At 38.0% G+C, this 20212-nt stretch overlaps 1 protein-coding gene and 1 long non-coding RNA gene across 3 annotated transcripts in view; one reads left to right on the top strand and one right to left on the bottom strand.

The window, feature by feature from the left end:
- Positions 1-8463: 8463 nt before the first annotated feature.
- LOC139995202 (uncharacterized) lies at positions 8464-10204 on the bottom strand. Its single transcript, XR_011801910.1, has 2 exons — positions 10115-10204; positions 8464-10026 (listed from the first exon to the last, which is right to left on the bottom strand). It is a non-coding gene; the product is annotated as an uncharacterized lncRNA (long non-coding RNA).
- Positions 10205-10480: 276 nt separating this feature from the next.
- LOC139995196 (uncharacterized) overlaps positions 10481-20212 on the top strand; it is a 166575-nt gene continuing 156843 nt past the window's right edge. Inside the window, exon 1 of one of the 2 annotated variants that reach the window (XM_072018418.1) lies at positions 10481-10914. The gene's annotated coding sequence lies outside the window, so the exon portion shown is untranslated. The remainder of the gene's footprint in view (positions 10915-20212) is intronic. The other variant, XM_072018419.1, reaches the window with a different exon arrangement.

Raw genomic sequence — 20212 nt, 5'->3', positions numbered from 1 at the left:
TCGAGTATTTTCGCGAATCTGTATTTATAACCTAACCTAATAATTCTAGAAGGAACAATCGGCATCTACGAAAGGTAGCATCATATCGGCCTTCCTTCGATTCGGATCGTGAATCGCTTTGTTTACCGATAAAATCAATTCCAGACAGGTCGCTGTTCGAACTCCTCTCGGCGTCGTCGCGGTTGGAAAAATATTCAGGATCTTCCGTGTGTAAATGTCAAGAGGTGTATTGCGGCAAGTACAATTGCGCGTTCCACATTTCAGTTGGCATTCGATACTATGTATACGAGTATGTACATCGAGCTACCGTAATTCTCTTAATCCGTACAATTAGCATACCAAGGTGAAACGATTCACGTTCTTTACCAAGTTAGATTCTTAATTTTTTAACACTTTCACGACGTATCGCGGCGGGGCGACTATCGCGCTATTACGTGTCGCTATATTTTTTCGCTTTCGCGGTTACGCGATTTTTTGTGTAAAGGCAGAATTCTGTCGCGTCTTTCTTTAATTTAATATTTTTTCAATATTTTGGTACACCTGAATTTTATTCGTTCAACGTTCCGTAAACAAAATCGAAGCGAACGCGTCCTCTCCTAGAAATCGGTTGGCTGTATGTCGAGCCGACCGACTCGTATCGTTGGTAAAACTCGTGCTGTCACCTCTCGGCGATGTTTAGCAGCGTTCGAAAGGATTTTACGATCCAAGGATTTACCATCTTTTTAAGATCGATCAAACTATCGAACCGAATCGATTGTGCGCTCGGTTACTTCATTTCGTTGTTTTCTGCACGATCACTGCCACGCGAATTTTATACATTTTCGTACATTTGCCCCCAAAACAAGGATATATTGAGATATTTTGTACCATGACATTCTTGCCAAATATTATATCGTTTTGTACATATTACACAGTATGAACAACCAGTTGATGTATTACTTAAATGTGATAAGTATTAAATAATCCCACCGAATAAATATTTTGTAACCTGTACGTTTATTTTGAAAACGATGTAAATCCAGTTTCCTTTGATTCGAGATATCGAGATATTTGCAACTCCGTCGATTGTCAAATCCAAATAAATTCATCATAGCTTCGAATAGATTTATTGAGAATTAACTATATCTTTTTCCATGATCATGAATGAATTTACGCCATCTTCAAAATGACTGTATCGTACAATTCATAAAATTTTGATTGCTGAAATTTACGTTTTATGCTTTAATCCACTTTCGCTTATAAATAAGAACAGAAAGAACAAAATGCTGTTGCTTCGTTTCAACATTTACTTATTTACCGTAACAGAATGCTTGTAAGGTTAATGTTAAGTACATTCTATTTTTTATTTCGATGTTACGTAAGGTAATAAACGTATCGTATCCTCATATTTCCCACGTGTAATCGGTTTAATGTTATTACCATGTGAAGGTGTTAACGCGATGTTCTCAAATTTTTGCAATTTCCCCGGATCGATCGATGATAAATCTGAAGTTCCAAATTTGTTCTCCTCCGTTTTACGACAAAATTGTACATGGAGTGCTTCTGCGAATTACAGGCAACCACCTGTTCCCAATTACACCACTTTCTAAATGAACGATCGTACATCAACTCCATCGATGATCAACGAGATTTCGATCGATCAAAACAAACGAATATTTCAAGATTGAACTTATAAATTGCATATAAATATTAACGATATATTCTTGCAAAAAATTTTGCAATGCATTTGTATACGTTATTTTCAAAATAGGTGATCTATGAACTTCTACTTCGTAATCGAATTTCGTGCGTAACCGTATCAATGAAATTTCAAAGTGTTTCGTACAACGCTTATAATGTATTCGTAAAGATGTTTATACAAGTGTTGGAATACTTTCCAATCTCGTCGAAAAGAATTTCGGAAGGACGAAGGAAATGGCGGCAAAAAACGAGTGCCATTGAATTTCGTATTCGGCTTGGGCCGAGCAGTAGCGCCATCCGGTAAAGTAGCCGCAACGCGAACTAAAAGAGTCGAGGCTCTTGTCTGTCACTTGTTGCATCGCCGTCGGCCTGACGTTCGTCCGCTCCGGGCCCGGCGTGCCTTTACCGGTACACTCTCGTGATTTTTTATCTCCCACGTTCTTTTCTTTTCCCTATCATAGTTCACGCCGAATCGCCGTATTTGTCTTTCGATAACCGTGCCAGTTATTCATCAGAACCTTTTTCAATCAGCTACTTGTCAGTGTCGCGTGTTTTTTTTTCATCTCGCGTATCCTTGGATGTTTGTCGAAGTTTGCTGCTCTCGCACCAGTGTATCATTTTCCTTCATCATGGTGAGTAAACGATCTACGTTGATAGAACAGACGAAAATACCTCCTACTATACATATATATATGTAGATTTATTATTATTTCTTTTTTCATTTTTCTTATTTCTTATTTTTTTCTTTTTCGTAGATTTATTTCTTTTACATTCGACTGTGTATATATTGCTTTTACTTTAATTCGATCCACGTTGGCGCGTAACTCGTAATATTCAAACGACACGAGCGATTGTTATCGATAACTTGGATATCTTCGTTGATAGGAGGTCTATTTTAAAAAGTTTACTTTTCTGATTCACTAAGTATACTCGCGCAGGTGAAAGGTGAAAGAATGTGCCAGAGGTATACGGCAGGTTGTTCGTATTCACGACGAATCTCGTTGCTCCTTCGAGAGAAGGGGGCACAATGGCTGCGTAAAGTTAGGTGTGATCACGCATGCACGCTTTATCTTAAATCGTCTCTTCCTCTTCTATCTCCTCTGTCTCAAATAATTCACGCTTAGCTCGATTCGATCGGAAAGATAGAAATCTCGCGAACTGAGAAACTCGAGTTCTCCTCTACATCTATAACACGTATGTATGTGTATCGAACGTGTTTCGTTGAACTTCGTGAATGTTTAACTCGTGTGCCCCTATATCTGCTGTTCAGCGTTGCTCTTTGGGTCGTTCCTTTGTTTCCTGGTCCGATACCTCTGTACTCGGAACACGATGGACGCTGTACTACGTCCATTTCTCCGCTCTTTCTCTCTTCCATCTATTTCTGTTTCTCTCTTTGCCTCCTACTCCTCCTGTTTCGTCTCATTCTCGCAAGCAACTCGAGTACGGCCGTTCTCTAGAAACCAGTTTCCAGCTGTCAGCGTCCAGTTTCACGTACGCGCGGTATACCTACCTACGTGTGTATATAGCTACATAGATATGCGCGGTATATATATGCAATGATTTTTCGTTTCTCCGTGCACACCGCACGAGTGCAGCAATCTCGCTGACCCACGGCAACCTCCATTGCAACTTTCGTCGAAGCGGTTGCTGCATCAGTTTTTCGCTCGCGTCTTATTTGTTAGATTAGACTGCGGATTTTTGTGCATATTATTGCGTTCACAAAGGATATAACCTAGCAAACACGACGATGGTACCCCGCTGGGGGTAGCCACCCACATGCTATATTTTATTTTTTATTCACTTCCACCTAGATATAATACTTTACCAAATGTCCTTCTGGACAAATTGTAAAAAAATCCAAATAAATAAATAAAAAAAAAATATTATTGCGTTGATGCTCGCAGCACGCAGTTTCCGTGTAGATTTTCAGATTTCTAAAGGAAAAACTACATTTACGGAAATAATCAACGTCCGACAATACTACCGCAACTAACTACATTTCGCGCTCTAAGATTTTCTTTTTCAACTAACTCTTTGAATTCGAATGCTGCGTTCGAATTCTATGAAACCAACAGTAAATTTTCGAAGAAAAAAATGTGGGAAGGCAATTCGGAAAATTTTCGCCGAATACCTGTAACTAAGAACGGTTGAACGCGTATGAGGGGATGGCGGTGTGGTTTCACGTGATTCGTCCTAATCCCACATCTTCAACGACCATCTGCTCCTCCGCATACTTTGCTTTCCTTCGCAGCTCCCTGCAGCCAGCCATTCCTATCCTCTTGATTTCAAAGAACCGAGACGTTCCTCTGGCACAACAGAGAAAGCAGAAGCTACGAGTAGGTATAAACACAACGGTCGAAGACACGGTATTCCCCCGGTACGAAACGAGAACGATCACGACGACTACGGCGGATTTAAGCCTCCGACACTTGAATCACAGCTCCCTCCCTCTATTTCTCTGTCTCGTTCTTCTTACAGCGCTCTTCCTGTATGCGGTACAGCCGTCTCGCTTCTATGAATGAATTCGAGAACGTAAAGCAGAGGCTCACGCATCCGCCTATTTTGGTGCAGACGCGCGCCCTTCGACTTTCGTTAGGGGAGAAAATTATTTCGGTCGAGGCGAGCTGCTCTTTCCTCCGACCGCTCTTTTATCCTGTGTCGAGCGACTAACCTTACTGTATTATTTTCCCAGAAATGTCCATTATCGGGAAAGAAAGTTTCATTGCAGCGAAATTTCGTACGAAGAGCTAAGCAGTGCACGTAATCAACGCGAGTTACGTAAACTCTTACTGGCTGAGGCATTGGCTCGGTTACCTACGACAGGCCAGTACCAAGGAATCTACTGGGTTGGAAACTAAGTGATTGCGGATTTTGTCATTACCACCCAATGGCAAAATCCGCAATCACTTAGTTGCCAACCCAATAGTAACTTTTGCCGTGCGCCAACATCGAAATTTAGAAGTTGATATTTACATTTGCGTTTATAAAACCAGAACGTTTGGTCGAGGTATTCTGCAAAGATCCGTAGCACGTAAAAAGTTCGTTTTTCTGTCAGATATCAATAATAAGAAAAAACCTAAAAAGTTGTGGTCGGACCTTAAACGTTCGGTACCAAGTTGCTTGCTCGTTACTTGCCACTTGACTGGTCATCAGACTCGAGAATTGTCGACTTCATGCTGAGACTAACTTGCAGCATTTCCTTTGCGACAAACTACAAGTTATCGCGAGATTGCACGCTTATTAGTATTAATTGTAACAGACGGTGCACGTGTGGGAATATTAACGCGAGTAACCGTATTCGAAAGAAATTCGAAGGTACCGAGAAGAATAAGGAAATTATAGGCGAGAGACGCGTGCCTCGTGGTGCACGAGAGCGCGTGTCTACGCGTATTATCCAGCCAACGACGTTTCCTCGCGTAATTGCACGTTTCAACTCTATAAATATTAACGAAGAGTGGAAGAAACGATGCTCGTCTAGACGACCAAGCCTCGAACCGTTAACCGAGACATAGCGAGAACGTTTGCCGCTTTCTCGCTCGTTTCTATAAGAAGCTTCCATTCCTTCCAGAAAAATGCTCACACTCACGCACGTTAGATGTGTGCATATGTACATAAGTAGTACTACCAACAAAGAATAGCGCGAAGTGTGCCTTGCACAAAGCGTATTATTTTACGAAGAACTCGACGTTGATAAGAAAACTTGGCCGTTTCTTATCGATAATAACCAGCGGCGCAGCAACGTTCCTGATCGCTTTCTACGCTATTCTCGGTCTATCGCCTCGCCCTTTTTATTCTCCTGTTTATTGCATTACTTCTTATTATACCGGCACGCTCGCTTTGGGATACCATTAGTCCAATTAATTTCTCGTTTTCGATATTTCCCCTTAATGCATCTACAGTTTAGGGCAGTTTCTCATTCTTTCTCATTACGTTCTTTCTTCAGTCTCGTAATATACGACAAATCTGATTAGCTGTGCGAGGAATTTGAACACGTTGAAGCTTATGAGATTTATTGTAAATAATCCTGCCGTACGTATAGTATACCGTGCATGAGTATTTGGATACTTTCAATTGTAGCAAATATATCAAATATATTTCTTATCAAATTCTTTAATCTAATTCTTGCGCCTGATCTTATCTCCAGCCAGCTATATACAGTTGGTTGATATCGATAAACACGATAGTTGATATTAATTAGTGTAAATAAAAAAGTAAGTAAAAGCTAAGGAAACCGAAGCTAAATGAAGTGATTTTAATTGCATCTGTTCGATGTTGAGGTTTTGCAATTATTTTTCAATCGATCCAGATATTCTCCTTATTTCAGTCTCGATTTACCATAATATTTAACCATTTGCGACAAGAAGTAAAAAGTTAACAGTAACCAGACCTCCTACTATTACGATGTTGAAAATATAATATTGGGTTGGTAACTAAGTGATTTTGGGTTGATTTTGTCATTTGGTGGTATTGACAAAATCCTCAATCACTTAGTTGCTAATCCAATAGAAACGTGAATATTTCGATTGAGTTGTATCGAATATTCAACTACTTTTTATATCTCTAGATCCCAAACTATCGAACTCATTGAGACGTGTTCTATTCTCTGTCGTTGCTAGATTGCGGATATTTATGCAAATTCATATCTGGCGAACATAACTAGGAAAGTAGTACCTAGACAGCGATTTGTTCCACTGAGCAAATATTCCAACAGGTACTATACCTTTTTTTATTTTGTCTTCTTTTATTTTTGCATATTACGTGACATACTCGATCATACTTGTACCTTTCAATTTCTGTCATTAAACGCTTAAAAGTCCACTGTCTAATAATTGCAAATCGAAATACCAAGAGCTGCAAGCTTCGCGTTTTTTTTTTTGTTTCTTTCTTCGAAAACGTTTGCCGTCAGTGTCGATAATGTTCGCACATGTTGCACAAGCAGTCGTTTACCTTGCAGCTAAATCCTGACACGGTTTCCCCGACTTGCTCGCTCTCGGCAAATTGTATTCGGCCAGGCCGAGCGCTCTGACGAGACAAAAGTTGGCGAACGGAATCGGCTCGGAACGAGGTGGACCGCTTTGGACAGAACATCGTCCGGATCGTAGGGATTCAGCGCGATCGACACGACTGCAAACGGCCGTATATCGGTGTCGAGGTCGGCACAGCCGATTCCTTTTATTCGCGAAAGCTGATTAAGTCGAGAGAGAATTCGAGACGATGGTAACGGAGAAGGAGAACGTTGGGGGAAAGCAACCAGGGCCTCGTTATTCTTTGCTCGCTTACTATCAAGGGTGTTGCTTATCGTAATTCGTAGTATGTATCGGTAGTGCTCAGAATAGTTGGCAGGTCCGTGGAGATTGGAGAGTCGTAAGACGAAGTGAGAATTATTCTAAATAGACTGCAATTATACCTGTGCAATTATATCGCTTTATGCAATTTCGCATTCCTATTAACACTAGAACTACCAATTAATTAACACGAAGCTATTTCTATCAAAACCAGTGAAAATGACTGCTCTTTAAAAAATTGATTTATTTGATTTATTACTTTCTTACAGAAGGAAGTCCATGTTATGTAGCACATTTTTGCTATTATTAATCCATCTGGAATCCCTAAACGAGGATTGACACATTTATAAAATTGTAGAACCAGTCATTTTGATTAGTGTGGTATTTCTAGTGTTAGCGATTTAGCGATCGATCTAGAATTTTCCTAACGACTGGTATCGTCATATTGAAGGATACGCGGTAAAAATTTGAAAAACATGTGGTAAGTTGTAGAAAACGAGGAAACTGGTTAATTGGGGTTCGATAAACAGATTGCAACACAATTTTACATTTTGACTGGTATTGGTATAAGTAGCCTTGGTACGAAATTATTTTCAGTTTGAATAAATAAAAAACAAAATAAAATTCATTATATTATTCTTTTAGTTATTGTTGCACCACTCATATAAGTAGCCTTGGTACAAAATTATTTTCAGTTTGAATAAATAAAAAACAAAATAAAATTCATTATATTATTCTTTTAGTTATTGTTTCACCACTCATTTTCTCTGGTATTGGTATAAGTAGTCTTGGTACAAAATTATTTTCAGTTTGAATAAATAAAAAACAAAATAAAATTCATTATATTATTCTTTTAGTTATTGTTTCACCACTCATTTTCTCTGGTATTGGTATAAGTAGTCTTGGTACAAAATTATTTTCAGTTTGAATACAAAAAAACAAAATAAAATTCATTATTCTTTTAGTTATTGTTGCACCATTCATTTTCACTGGTATTGGTATAAGTAGCCTTGGTACAAAATTATTTTCAGTTTGAATAAATAAAAAACAAAATAAAATTCATTATATTATTCTTTTAGTTATTGTTGCGCCACTCATATAAGTAGCCTTGGTACAAAATTATTTTCAGTTTGAATATATAAAAAATAAAATAAAATTCATTGTATTATTCTTCTGGTTATTGTTGCACCACTCATTTTCACTGGTATTGGTATAAGTAACCTTGGTACAAAATTATTTTCAGTTTGAATAAATAAAAAACAAAATAAAATTCATTATATTATTCTTTTAGTTATTGTTCCACCACTCATTTTCACTGGTATTGGTATAAGTAGTCTTGGTACAAAATTATTTTCAGTTTGAATACATAAAAAACAAAATAAAATTCATTATATTATTCTTTTAGTTATTGTTGCACCACTCATTTTCACTGGTATTGCTTTAAGTAGCCTTGATAAGAAATTACTTTCAGTTTGAATACATAAAAAACAAAATAAAATTCATTATATTATTCTTTTAATTATCGTTGCGAAAGTCATTACATCATTGCGGAAAAAATATAACATGAAGTAGGAATGCTAAAATAAAATTATGAAACCAGTCAATTTGGCTGGTGTGGTAGTTCTAGCGTTAATACGTAACACGTATACACGGTGTAAAGAAACGTTTGGCCGAAATCCACAAATACGTCTCGATAGTATTTATGGGTATTTATGGGCGGGACTGTGCATGCAAGATGTTTCGAACTTAAATGGTCACACTGCGTGACTTTGATCTACGAGCAAAAAGAAAGAAAAGAAGAAAAGGACGTTGGTAATACCTGGAAAAAGATGGTCAGTGTTATCCTGGGCGACATATTTCGAGCCCGTGAAAATCTGCGAGGAGGAAATTAATGTACAGGCAGAAAGAAGGAAAAATGCTATACAAAGTTATTGAAATTCAGGAAAATTCTCAGGATCGTCGTAGCGTAATTAATTCTATTGTTCGTTAATGCGAAGCATGTGTCCGTCCACAAGGACGATATTCTGAAACGAAGAATTAAAAGTAATTATCTTTTCTTATATTCTTACATTTCATGATTATTCACGTCACAGAATTACAACGTGCACGCCATATTTGTTGTTTCTAACTCTATAACAAAGTGTCTATCGACGAACTTCGTATAGCAGTTTTTTTTTTTTTTTTTTTTTACCTGTAGAATAAACTCTCGTTTAAGTTCGGGACACCCTGTATATATGCAACATATAAATTAACGAAAGTGTAACATTTTTTTCTAAGAGAACGGTCGAGTTGCGACCTGATTTCTTTGAGATCTTCGATCCTCGCGGTGCACACGAAAATCTCCACCGACACATGTACAAGTGTACGATACGTTTGTGACAGCCAAGAGATCTCTTCGTATTCTTCGTACTGTACAATGGCTGCGAAATGTATTAGCGTGTAGCCTTATTTTTAAACGGGACGTTTTTCAAACGATTTTCATAACACCTGTCGTACCTTCGTACGAACGTTATTCAATTAACGACAGAATCGCGTCAAAATGGTGCAAAAGCTCGTAGAAACGTTTTAACAAATGTCATTGACAACAGATTATCTTGTACGGCTGCACGTCGACGCATTATGACCGAACATATCTCTCGACGAGGCGAAGCTCTTTCAATACATAAAATCTCGAAGATTCCCGCGAAAACAGAGCTAATACCCAAACAAGTATCGCCGGCAGTTTTTAAACTATCTCGATGAACTTGTGGCGTGACTGTATATATGATATCAGATCTGCGCGATTCGCATCGTTGGGCGAGTAACTAAATACATAAACAAACAAATATATATCCGAGTATAACCTCGGAGAACAGAACGCTGTAAAAAGTGCTGTAACACGTGGCTCGTTTGAACGCCGCTCGAGATATGCGGTAAAAAGTCGTGTCCAGAAGGAAAAAAATTCCAACGTTTCGCCAAGATCGCAATTGGCAATATTCAAGCGAAATAACCTTAAAGTGTATCTGTAGTAAGTGAAATAACGCGAACAGCTATGCAGGCGATGCTGGCGTGCAGTGAAAGCCTGAAAATTATCCGAGTTGGTCATGTTGAGAGTCACTGAGTAGCTGATCGCTGATACGGCGATGCGTCATAAGTAAATACGCGCCTACCTGTAACTCGTTATCGGTGTTAACTGTGGTCCCCTGTGTCGAATAGAAGTGGCGTCGGTTGGCGATCAGTTGGTCGGACCACGAAACGAAGCGTGTCGGTCGTCGCGAGAGTTCTCCTCGCGTTCGCGGTTACTTCCAATCCATTCTCTTCTGTTCGTCATTCTCGACGAGCCGTTTCTTGCTCTTTCTCTCGCCTTCCACCCCCCACCTTCTCTGTTTCACTTGCTCTACGTGCATTACGCGAACGAGAGTCGCAGTCGGTCGCCAGTGTCGGCACAGAGGCATCGTTGACGCCGTGTCCCTTCTCTCTCTCTCTCTCTCTCTCTCTCTCTCTGTCTCTCCCTCTCTCTACCTATTCATCTCTTTCTCTCTTTTTTCTCTTCCTCCTTTTACGTTCTTTCCCTTCCTTTTCGCTCTCTTCTCTCGATTAATTCTTCCCTCTCTCCGTTTCTGTTCTCCTTCTTCCTAGCGATGCGCCGTGCATCCGACGGTACTCGCTCGCTTTCCATCCACATTCGCCGCATCTTACGCCTTTTTTCCATCCTGTTCGTTGGATCGTTGCGTTATCTTCCCATCGAATTGTAGTAAGTCGAACGATCCTGCGTAAGGTGGATCCGGTGATCGGTCGGTCGCACCGTGTTCCAACAGTGAGTGTGATCTTTCTCGTTGGCGAAGATTTGTTCGAATCGTGGCGTTGAGACCTGCGATTATACGCGTAGCAGTGGAAATACCATACAGCGGTGGGAGTCGATGCTGCGAAAGGGATAAACGCCGGAGATTTCAGGAAGGCTGAAAGTTTGGTAATTAACCTTTGACAGATTTATACAGTGCCGCGGATCGTAGAATAGCTTTGCAAGCCGATAGATGGCGCTTCAGTGATCTTCGTTTCACGACTGCTTTTCACAATTAACGAACCCAGTCTTTTTGTATAATTATGAGGTCGCAGATTCATAGAAATAATAATCGGACTTTTCAAATGATACGTTCGTGCAAAAAGTTGTCGAAGGACGAATAAAGTAGCAAGCAACGAGGTCGCGATCGCCGATAGCCTAGCGTTCAACCAACGATATCTCTGCGTTTGTAGGAAACTTGAAACTGCAGAATTGCACAGGATGCACGTAATATGAAAAAAAGGCATAAAATATGGAAAATAATAGCGCTTTCTATAATACGTAACAAGTAAATCAAGCTTCTAACGTTCTTGGCTAGACATTCTCAGAAATATAAATTCGCATGAGAATCCGCGCATCTACCGATGAAAAGGACGCGCGTTTATCGTTACGATGACTCGCTCCTGATGCTCTCTGGCATCGCTTACGCTTGTGTTAGGTTGGCAACTATACCACTTAATGACAAAATCCGCAATTACTTAGTTACCAACCCAAGTTATCTAAGAAAATTCTACTCGAGATAAGAATAACAGCAACCTGGGATGTTGAAGCAACGAAAAGAAGGTTGGAAAAAAAAAGAATAATTTAAAATAACGAGTCTTTTCACGTATGATACTTACACGTGTCTTTCTCCTGGATCTTCGCGCGCAACAACTTCGTAGCAAATGTAAAACATTTATAAAAGATTTTCGCAGGTTTTAAAATATTTTCCCACTGTGTATTTCGGTAATTATTTTCTCGAAAAATATCCAAACAGTCAAAATTGACATTTTTCTAGTTTCACGATAAAACAGCCTGTTGAAGGTTTTTCTAATGGAGAGGTTGAAGAAGCGAGGCGTTCCACCGTTCGTATAACCGTCGTTCAGAAACTTTCAATCTCTTCTCGTCGATGCTAGGCACGGCCGAGAGTACTCGATATTTATCGCGAGTGCTCCTCCTAACTGCCAACCGATAATTCCACGAATGGTTACGTGCGTACCCCGAACGTAAACGCCCAAGAGCATTTGCACGTTATTAATTTGCACGTTATGAACTTATTTTCTTAATGCCAGCAGTTGTTCGCGAAAAGAAACCGTAACGGATTTCCTTTATCCTTTGAGACGCAGTACTAAACCTGATGCGTTTCGGAATATGTATTGGCTTGGCAACCAAGTGATTGCAGATTTTGTCACTAGGTGGTATTAATAACATCCGCAATCGCTCAGTTGCCAACCTAATAGAATTTGAGAATTTTTCTTCCAAGTAATTGCGATAATAAAAATGTTCAGATTTGTTGATCGGTACGAACGTTGCTACGCGGTTTTGGCTTTGAAATTATACAATTTTTGAAATAATAGACAAATTCTACGTCACGTTGCAAAATTTAGTACGCGGAATATGTTTTGGAGATTTCAAGAACATCGGATAGGTGATACGTGGCTGGGAATATTTCGCGGGTTAGAAAAATATATTTTTGAGAAAAACGTAAGAGAAGCTCCTGCGCAACATTTTTCCATAATGAATCTTCCGCGTTTTTGTCGCTGTAGCTTCGTCAGTAGTTTGAAGCTTGATCATCGTTCGAAACGCGATACTCTGGAAAGCTGAAATTTTAAGAAAATGGAAAGAAACTGAAATTTGTACAATTTTTAGAAAAAATATTTTTTAGTTTTTCATATGTATTATTTGATTTATGTCCAAGTTTGTGGAAGTAGTCAGCTGCAGCGTAATTGTCCCATAACAATTTATCGATAAGATTGGCGATTTAAAAAAAGAACTGTGTCGCGACTAAAATCGTCTCTTAACGTCGCCTGCAATTCGTTTCGTAACGAGTATGCGCGGAATGTGCTCATCGGCGTTCCTCATTTATGTAATCATCGTAAGCGACGATTATTCGGCCAGGATGCGTCTTACAGGGACATTTTGAAGTGCAACAAACGTAGATAAATAATCGAATCTTCTGCTCTGTGCAACGAAAACTAGTCTGTTGTTATTTCGTATTTTTCTCTTATTCTGAATATAACGTGTCTTACGTTGATTCCACACTATCAATGCAGTTGACAAAGCGAACAGGTCGCTTGGGTTTATTTTATTTCTATATTTCCTGAGGATTTTAAAAACCCTGTTACTCTTGCAACCTTTTAGTTTTATTCATCTCATTCGAAATATGCTGATGTCCAGCGTCGTACGATCCGCCTATTGATCCTCAAATGTTGGCTTGGCAACTAAGTGACTGCGGATTTTATCATTGCCACCTTATTGCAAAATCCGCAATCACTTAGTTGCCAACCCAATACAACAGAGTCGTGAAAAGTACACGGCATGAATTTTTGCGATTACGATCCCATGTTTCATAAATGAAGTACGATCACGCTAAAGAACAGGAGAAAGATGGCCGATATTATCTTTTTTTATTTTTTTATAAATAATCTGCTTGATCGCTTTCCACTTCTTCGTGTTATAAGTTTGAACGCACGTTCGCCTTTCCTGCGTAATTATCTTCTGATTTTCCGGGTTGAATTCCTCGCGAGCGACGTTAGAAACAGCGAGCCGATTTATCAGGATACGTGCGCGCATACTAATGCCATATCTGATCCAGTTGATCTCTTTTCTCTATCCCTTCGCAACTTTAAACATTCCGTGTTTAACGCTTAAACAATCATAGTGTAATATCTTCTTATACTTATTTATGTATTAGGTTGTCCGAAATGTTTTTTTTCGTTTTATAAGGAAATAATAGACGCACAATGTTTTTTGTTTTTTATTAGTTTATTGAATTATGCACGGACGTAATAATAGAAATAGAACGAAATGGATCATACCTAATTCAATAAAATAATATAAAATAGAAATTGTTGTTCAACTATTATCACCTTATGAAACGAAAGAAACTTTTCGGACAACCTAATATTTGTGTGCATATTACGTAACATGTAAATGTAACATATAGGGAGCATCTGATGTCGTTTCATTCTCACAATTATGTTTTTCTTTTCGATACTGCACAGGGGGAGCATAATATCTTCTGCAATTTTCGCTGTTAAAATAGCTAAAGGTATCGTTGTACCGCCAAGAAGCTAAAGAATTCACATGTTGTTTCATATACAACAACGTGTACGTAACATATGCGTAGTTACTGTAATTCCATAAATCACATTAATCACGTAAATTGTATTTTAAAAAATTCTTCCTAACCTTTTTCCTGACAATATTATCTTGTAATTTTTACATTTCTTAAATAAATGAATATTCTAGTATAATATAATATAATAAATGAGTTTACTATTTAATAACTTAACTTTGCTACGTTTATCCTTTTCTGGCGTATTATAGAGCTGGTGCTAAAAAGTAATGTTAATAAGTGAACAAATAAATAAACTATCGGCGCTGTTTTGCGGAAGAAACTAGGTGGCTGCTTGTATTAGGTTGGCAACTAAGGTTGGCATCATTGGGTGGTAATGACAAACTTCGCAATCGCTTAGTTACCAACTCAATATATGGTACGAACTGATAGAAAGATCGAAAATCGCTGCGATATTCCGTCAACAATGGAACAGGGTTCCTCGTGAGCGCGCCACGGTCGTTGCAACGCGTGCATCCTGCAAACCGACGGTCGGCAATCGACAAAGAAACTCGCTTCACCCTTCCGATACTATCTAACGACGATAATGGGATAACGAGAGTCAGGATAATTAACCGAGAACGGTGGTACTCGTTGAACCAATCGAGTCTGTCAATTATTAGCCCGACAGCAGACGTTCATTTCAGACTTTCAGCCTATCTCATTCTCTGCCTCTTTTCTCTTTCGATTTTTCCCCAATTCCGTGTAACTTTTCTCTGCTTTCGTTTCTCGTGTTCGTTCTACCTTGGATGGAGATTACAGTCGAATTTAGTTACGGTCAGCAAACTGTCCGTGTTAGGAAATTTATGGCCCGTAGAAAATTACTCTGTGTTTCTTCGGCAAGAGTTATGGTTGCTCTGTTAACGTTTCGTGGAACACACCGCTACTTCTCCATCGCGGCTCTTAATTCCTCCCCTTTTTTCCCCTGGCAACCGAATTAACGTGGTTTTACCCAAACTCCTATCGATATTTAACAGCGCGTAATTTATCCACGAAAATTCTATTTTCTTTCTTTCACGTTCGTTACGAAAGTCTTTGACAATTGCAATTTCGATTACTCCAATTGTTTCGTCAATTAAAAATTAATAAATCTGGAAGATTAAGCCTTGCTGCAGTCTTCGGTTCAACTTTCGGTTCAATAAGCGTTTAGGGCTTTTACGGTGTTTTAGTCGAAAGCGACTGGAATATCCGAAATTCGTAAATAAGTAAATGCTCAAGGAAATGTAGAGGTACGTCGTGTTATAAATATCTTTTACGATATTTCTCGTCGTAAAAGTCCAATATGTTCAATGGCCGAATTAATAGATCTAATTAATCGAATAATTACCGATTATATAATAATTATTCTTAATGACATAATGTAAATTTATCCTGAATATTTATCGATGATACATCATACCCATAAACAATAACACGTATTGGTATAACAGTACTGTGTCAACATAAATTTGTGCTGTTGCAAATACAACTTCATCCGGACTTAATTCCATTATTCTTCCAACCATAATTCTTTACACATCAAAATACAAATACTAGAAAAAGTATAATAATATCCTTTTACGTTTGAAATATTCTTCTCTTAGAGTATGATATATTATTAATTTAATTAATATAATTATTTAAATTAAAAAATATTTTTAACATATATATATATAAATTTTATATTAACCATTGATAATAAAATCATCCCTATAACTTAGATTATTATATTTAATACTCTTATATATATGTAAATAGCAGAACTATCATTATCAGAAAAATTGAAACAATAGAAGCCAGTCCAAAGATCATCAAAAGTCCTGTTCTCATAGTTAAATCAAACTGTAACATTATTTACATTATTTATAATTATGATTTATAAAATTTTCTGTTGTTTTATATGTCATACAAGTTTGATAGCTAAGTAGCTTAGAAAATGTTGTAATACTCTTATACATGTAAATAGCAGAACTATCATTATCAGAAAAATTGAAACAATAGAAGCCAGTCCAAAGATCATCAAAAGTCCGGTTCTCATAGTTAAATCAAACTATAACATTATTTACATTATTTCTAATTATTATTTACAATATTTTCTGTTATTTTATATGTCATACAAGTTTCATAGCTAAGTAGCTTAAAAAATGTTGTAATACTCTTATATATATGTAAATAGCAGAACTATCATTATCAGAAAAATTGAAATAATAGAAGCCAGTCCAAAGATCATCAACAGTCCTGTTCTCATAGTTAAATCAAACTGTAACATTATTTACATTATTTATAATTATGATTTATAAAATTTTCTGTTGTTTTATATGTCATACAAGTTTGATAGCTAAGTAGCTTAGAAAATGTTGTAATACTCTTATACATATAAATAGCAGAACTATCATTATCAAAAAAATTGAATCAATAGAAGCCAGTCCAAAGATCATCAAAAGTCCTGTTCTCATAGTTAAATCAAACTGTAACATTATTTACATTATTTATAATTGTTATTTACAATATTTTCTGTTATTTTATATGTCATACAAGTTTCATAGCTAAGTCGCTTAGGAAGTGTTGATAAGACTTATTCCTAATGTAATTAAAGTTGTCATACCTAATCCCATCAGTATTATTTTAACCTCTCAAAAGACTGATACAAAAGCAGCTAAATATGACATAGAAGGTAAATAATAATTTTTTAGTACTGAAAGTCAAATTTCATGAAAGACATACAATTAATAAGGTTTCAGTATGGCTAAGAACCTCACCAATTTAGTTAGCCATATTATAATTGAAAGGTGGAGTGTGTCTAGCTCTTTCAGATATAAATATAGGGCAAAAAAATGATGATGAAGCATATGCTAATAAAATTATGGATTATTTATTAGATAATATATGTAAAATAGTTGCCAACACAATAGTTATAATATTTACGTGCATAACTATAATCCACATATACCAATGAAATTATCATAAATTTTCTGGCCCCTGCAAGCAATTTAAAAAAAGATTATGTAACTTTGCTCGACTCGTAGAGGCATCATAGCACTTGAAAATCCAGTTATTTTTCGATTTTACGTTATATAACTCACTGTAAAATCGACAAACAATTTTACCAAACGATAGCCCCAATTAAAAGAAGTAACTTACGTCCGATAGCGTGTTTCCTATCTCTTACAATTAGTATCGGAAAATAACTGGATTTTCAGGGGTGAATCCCATCCCTTGGTAATAGTTATATATCTTCCGTATATCCCTAAAGTATCATAATTCTTCGAATTTGCGCGTCTTCCCTTGACAGCGTTATTTTATGTTATTTACCTTCCCATTCGACTTTAGTATTTCTCACGATAGCGAAATATTGGGTTGACATCTAAGTGATTGCGGATTTTGTCACTAGGTGGTATTGACAATTGTCACCACCTTCGTCACCACAATCACTTAGTTGCCAACCCAATAGTATCTCACTTTGACCATTGATTTCCATCGCTAAATCGTGTTCTAGTTACTTGGGCAGAAAAAAGGCGTTATATTTTTATTGCATTTGACCAGAGACAATAGGATTTCAATATAACAGCCAAGGGAACAGAAACAGGCAAATTACAGACATGTTACAGCAGCAGAAACAGCAATACAGGCACAAGCATGTTCTTTAGAAATGATAAACCTGTGGAGGAAGAATGAATTCATTGACGACGAGAAAGAGCGGAATTTCACAGCAGCGTTAAATATAAGGACCTCTCTACCCAAGCGAACACTTTCAAATTTACGTCGATGTTCGATGATGGCTTTCTTCGTTTGTTTATTGGAACAGCTCGGAAACGACCCGATTACGTCAACTTTCGATACAAAACGTTTATGTAATCGGTGGCGACAGAGTGTATTTTTGTAATCGACTGCTTCGTAATGCTACACCAACGTATTAATTTCAATAAAGAACACGTATTGCGTTTCCTTGAAGCGTACCGTTCCTCCAGGCTGTCGCCACTATCTTTCTCTTTAGCTATCTTTCGTTGTTTCAGTTTTGGTAACGATCGTGGAAAAGGCGGAAGCAAGGTCTAAAACCAACCAATTTCCATCCTCCTGCTCTCAAGAAGTTTCGTCTAACGCGCACGGTATATTCGCGTACAAAAATTTTCTAAGTGTTCGAATATACTCGCCAGCCATTGTACGTACAGTAGCCTGCATTAATGTTCCAGCACTCTACTCGACTGAACTTTACTTTACGGATTATCGTTCTTTTCTTCGCGATCTCGTAGTTCTCCACGTGTTTCGACCGAGAGAGACAACGAGTTTAAATTGCTAGAGGTCATCAAATTCGTTTTTTCTTTGCCGGTTACAACGGAGGGCAAAAGAAAATACACGGTGACTGTTAAGAAACTGAAGGTCAGCTTGATATCTCAGAGAATGTAAAGCATCGAAAAGTCAAAATATATTCGTTCGATCAAGCTTCTTAGACGCGATGAATTTTACCTGGTAAATGATAAGCTCAGTCGGTTAACGAATTATGTGAGGTGGTGGTTTTTACCTACTCACCTTGTACATGTACGTAAACGTGGCGCATGACCCAGCTGTTCTTAGATTCGTAAAAACGTTTGCCGGGACTGGAAAGAGAGAGAAAGAGAGAGAGAGAGAAAGAGAGATGGCGGACGAAAGGAAAGGTAACGGGACCGCGAAAAACGCGCTAAAAAATGACTAAAGAGTCTCGCTTCGGGCTCTTTGCGGGTTGCCGAGGGAATCGGTTACGGTCGTTGCTCTTCGCTACTGTACGACGTTGCTTCTTCCGTTGCGGCCGCCAATCCGATCACCGCTCTGTCGCTTGACTCACCAGTTAAAACTCTGTTTATCGCGATTATCCGAAGAAACGTCGCGGCCCTCGGTTGCACCCGAACAAATCTTCGCTTCTGAGAACTTGGCTCGCTAGAGTCCTATAGTCCTCGTATAGTCTGAACCGAGCGAACACGTATACAGCGCAACCGCTGCAGATCTTCAGATAAACGTGTGGCTGGTCTCATACGTATCTAGTTTCCCTAAAACTACGAAAGTTTCGTAATTTTTGCAACAACCCTGGCCGGTAGGTGGCAGTAACGTCGTCGTTGAGATATTCGCTGGCTATCGCGGCAGTAACCACGTAAGTGGCAGTTGCGTGGCAGAAAAGTAACTGGTAAAAGGAAACAATGTTGTTTATCCCGAAGTGATAAAACATATCCGCCGTTATTAATTCCAAGTTTTACCAAGCGAAATTGGCTTGCTTCGTCTGCTGGAAAATCACTTTCTATACGAAGAGTAAAGAGGCAACTACAAACGTCGGGAGAGTCGTTCGGAGACCGCAGGGGAAGAACAAGTTCGTTTTTACTTATTTCTTGGCTTTTACGAGAAATTATATGCCAGAGTCAAGGGACTGGTATAATGCTTATTATTGTCAATTGCAGAAAACATTCCAGTAATCTGAAATATCGTAAATTCTAATGAAACTTTGATCATTTTTGTCGTGTAATTAAAGAAATCTGTAATTCGATGTATCTATTGAGTTGGCAACTAAGTGATTGCGGATTTTGTCAATAAGTGGTATTGGTAACATCCGCAATCACTTAGTTGCCAACCCAATACTAACGAATTTTTACGGAACACACGTGATGTTAGTTTTTCCTTTATTATTGTCATTAACCCTTTGCACTCCTATGTCGAGTGTAACTCGACACCAGTTTTTATCTCAGGGGCTCCTTTGTCGAGTTCCATCTTTTTTTGTGAAACGCGCGAAAGAAAAGTAGGATTGGATCCTGGAAATTATTTCAAGATATGTGAATCTTAAAAATTACAAAATACAACAATAGTGTGAATAAAACTGGTATTTAAGTGAATTTCTTTCTCCCTTTATTTATTTAAATTGTCTTATTTTTTAGTTCAAGTAAACTTCGAATAAAACACTTAAAAGCGCTGGGCGCTGCTGGTAACGATATTGAAATAGAATTCCGAGTGCAAAGGGTTAAAGATGCAATGTCCAGCGATATTTCTGCATATTACTTGTCGTATTTTGCACTCGCTGCATCTACAATAGCATAAACAAGGTTTTCGTAATATTCCTGAAAACGTCAAGACACCAAGGGGCGACAGAATTTATTACGCAAGCAAATAATAATT

The sequence above is a fragment of the Bombus fervidus genome, chromosome 15 (genome assembly GCF_041682495.2).
Source record: "Bombus fervidus isolate BK054 chromosome 15, iyBomFerv1, whole genome shotgun sequence".
In the NCBI taxonomy this organism is placed as follows: Eukaryota; Metazoa; Arthropoda; class Insecta; order Hymenoptera; family Apidae; genus Bombus; species Bombus fervidus.
The sequence above is the reverse complement of the archived record's forward strand: the minus strand, read 5'-3'. Positions and strand labels throughout refer to the sequence as shown.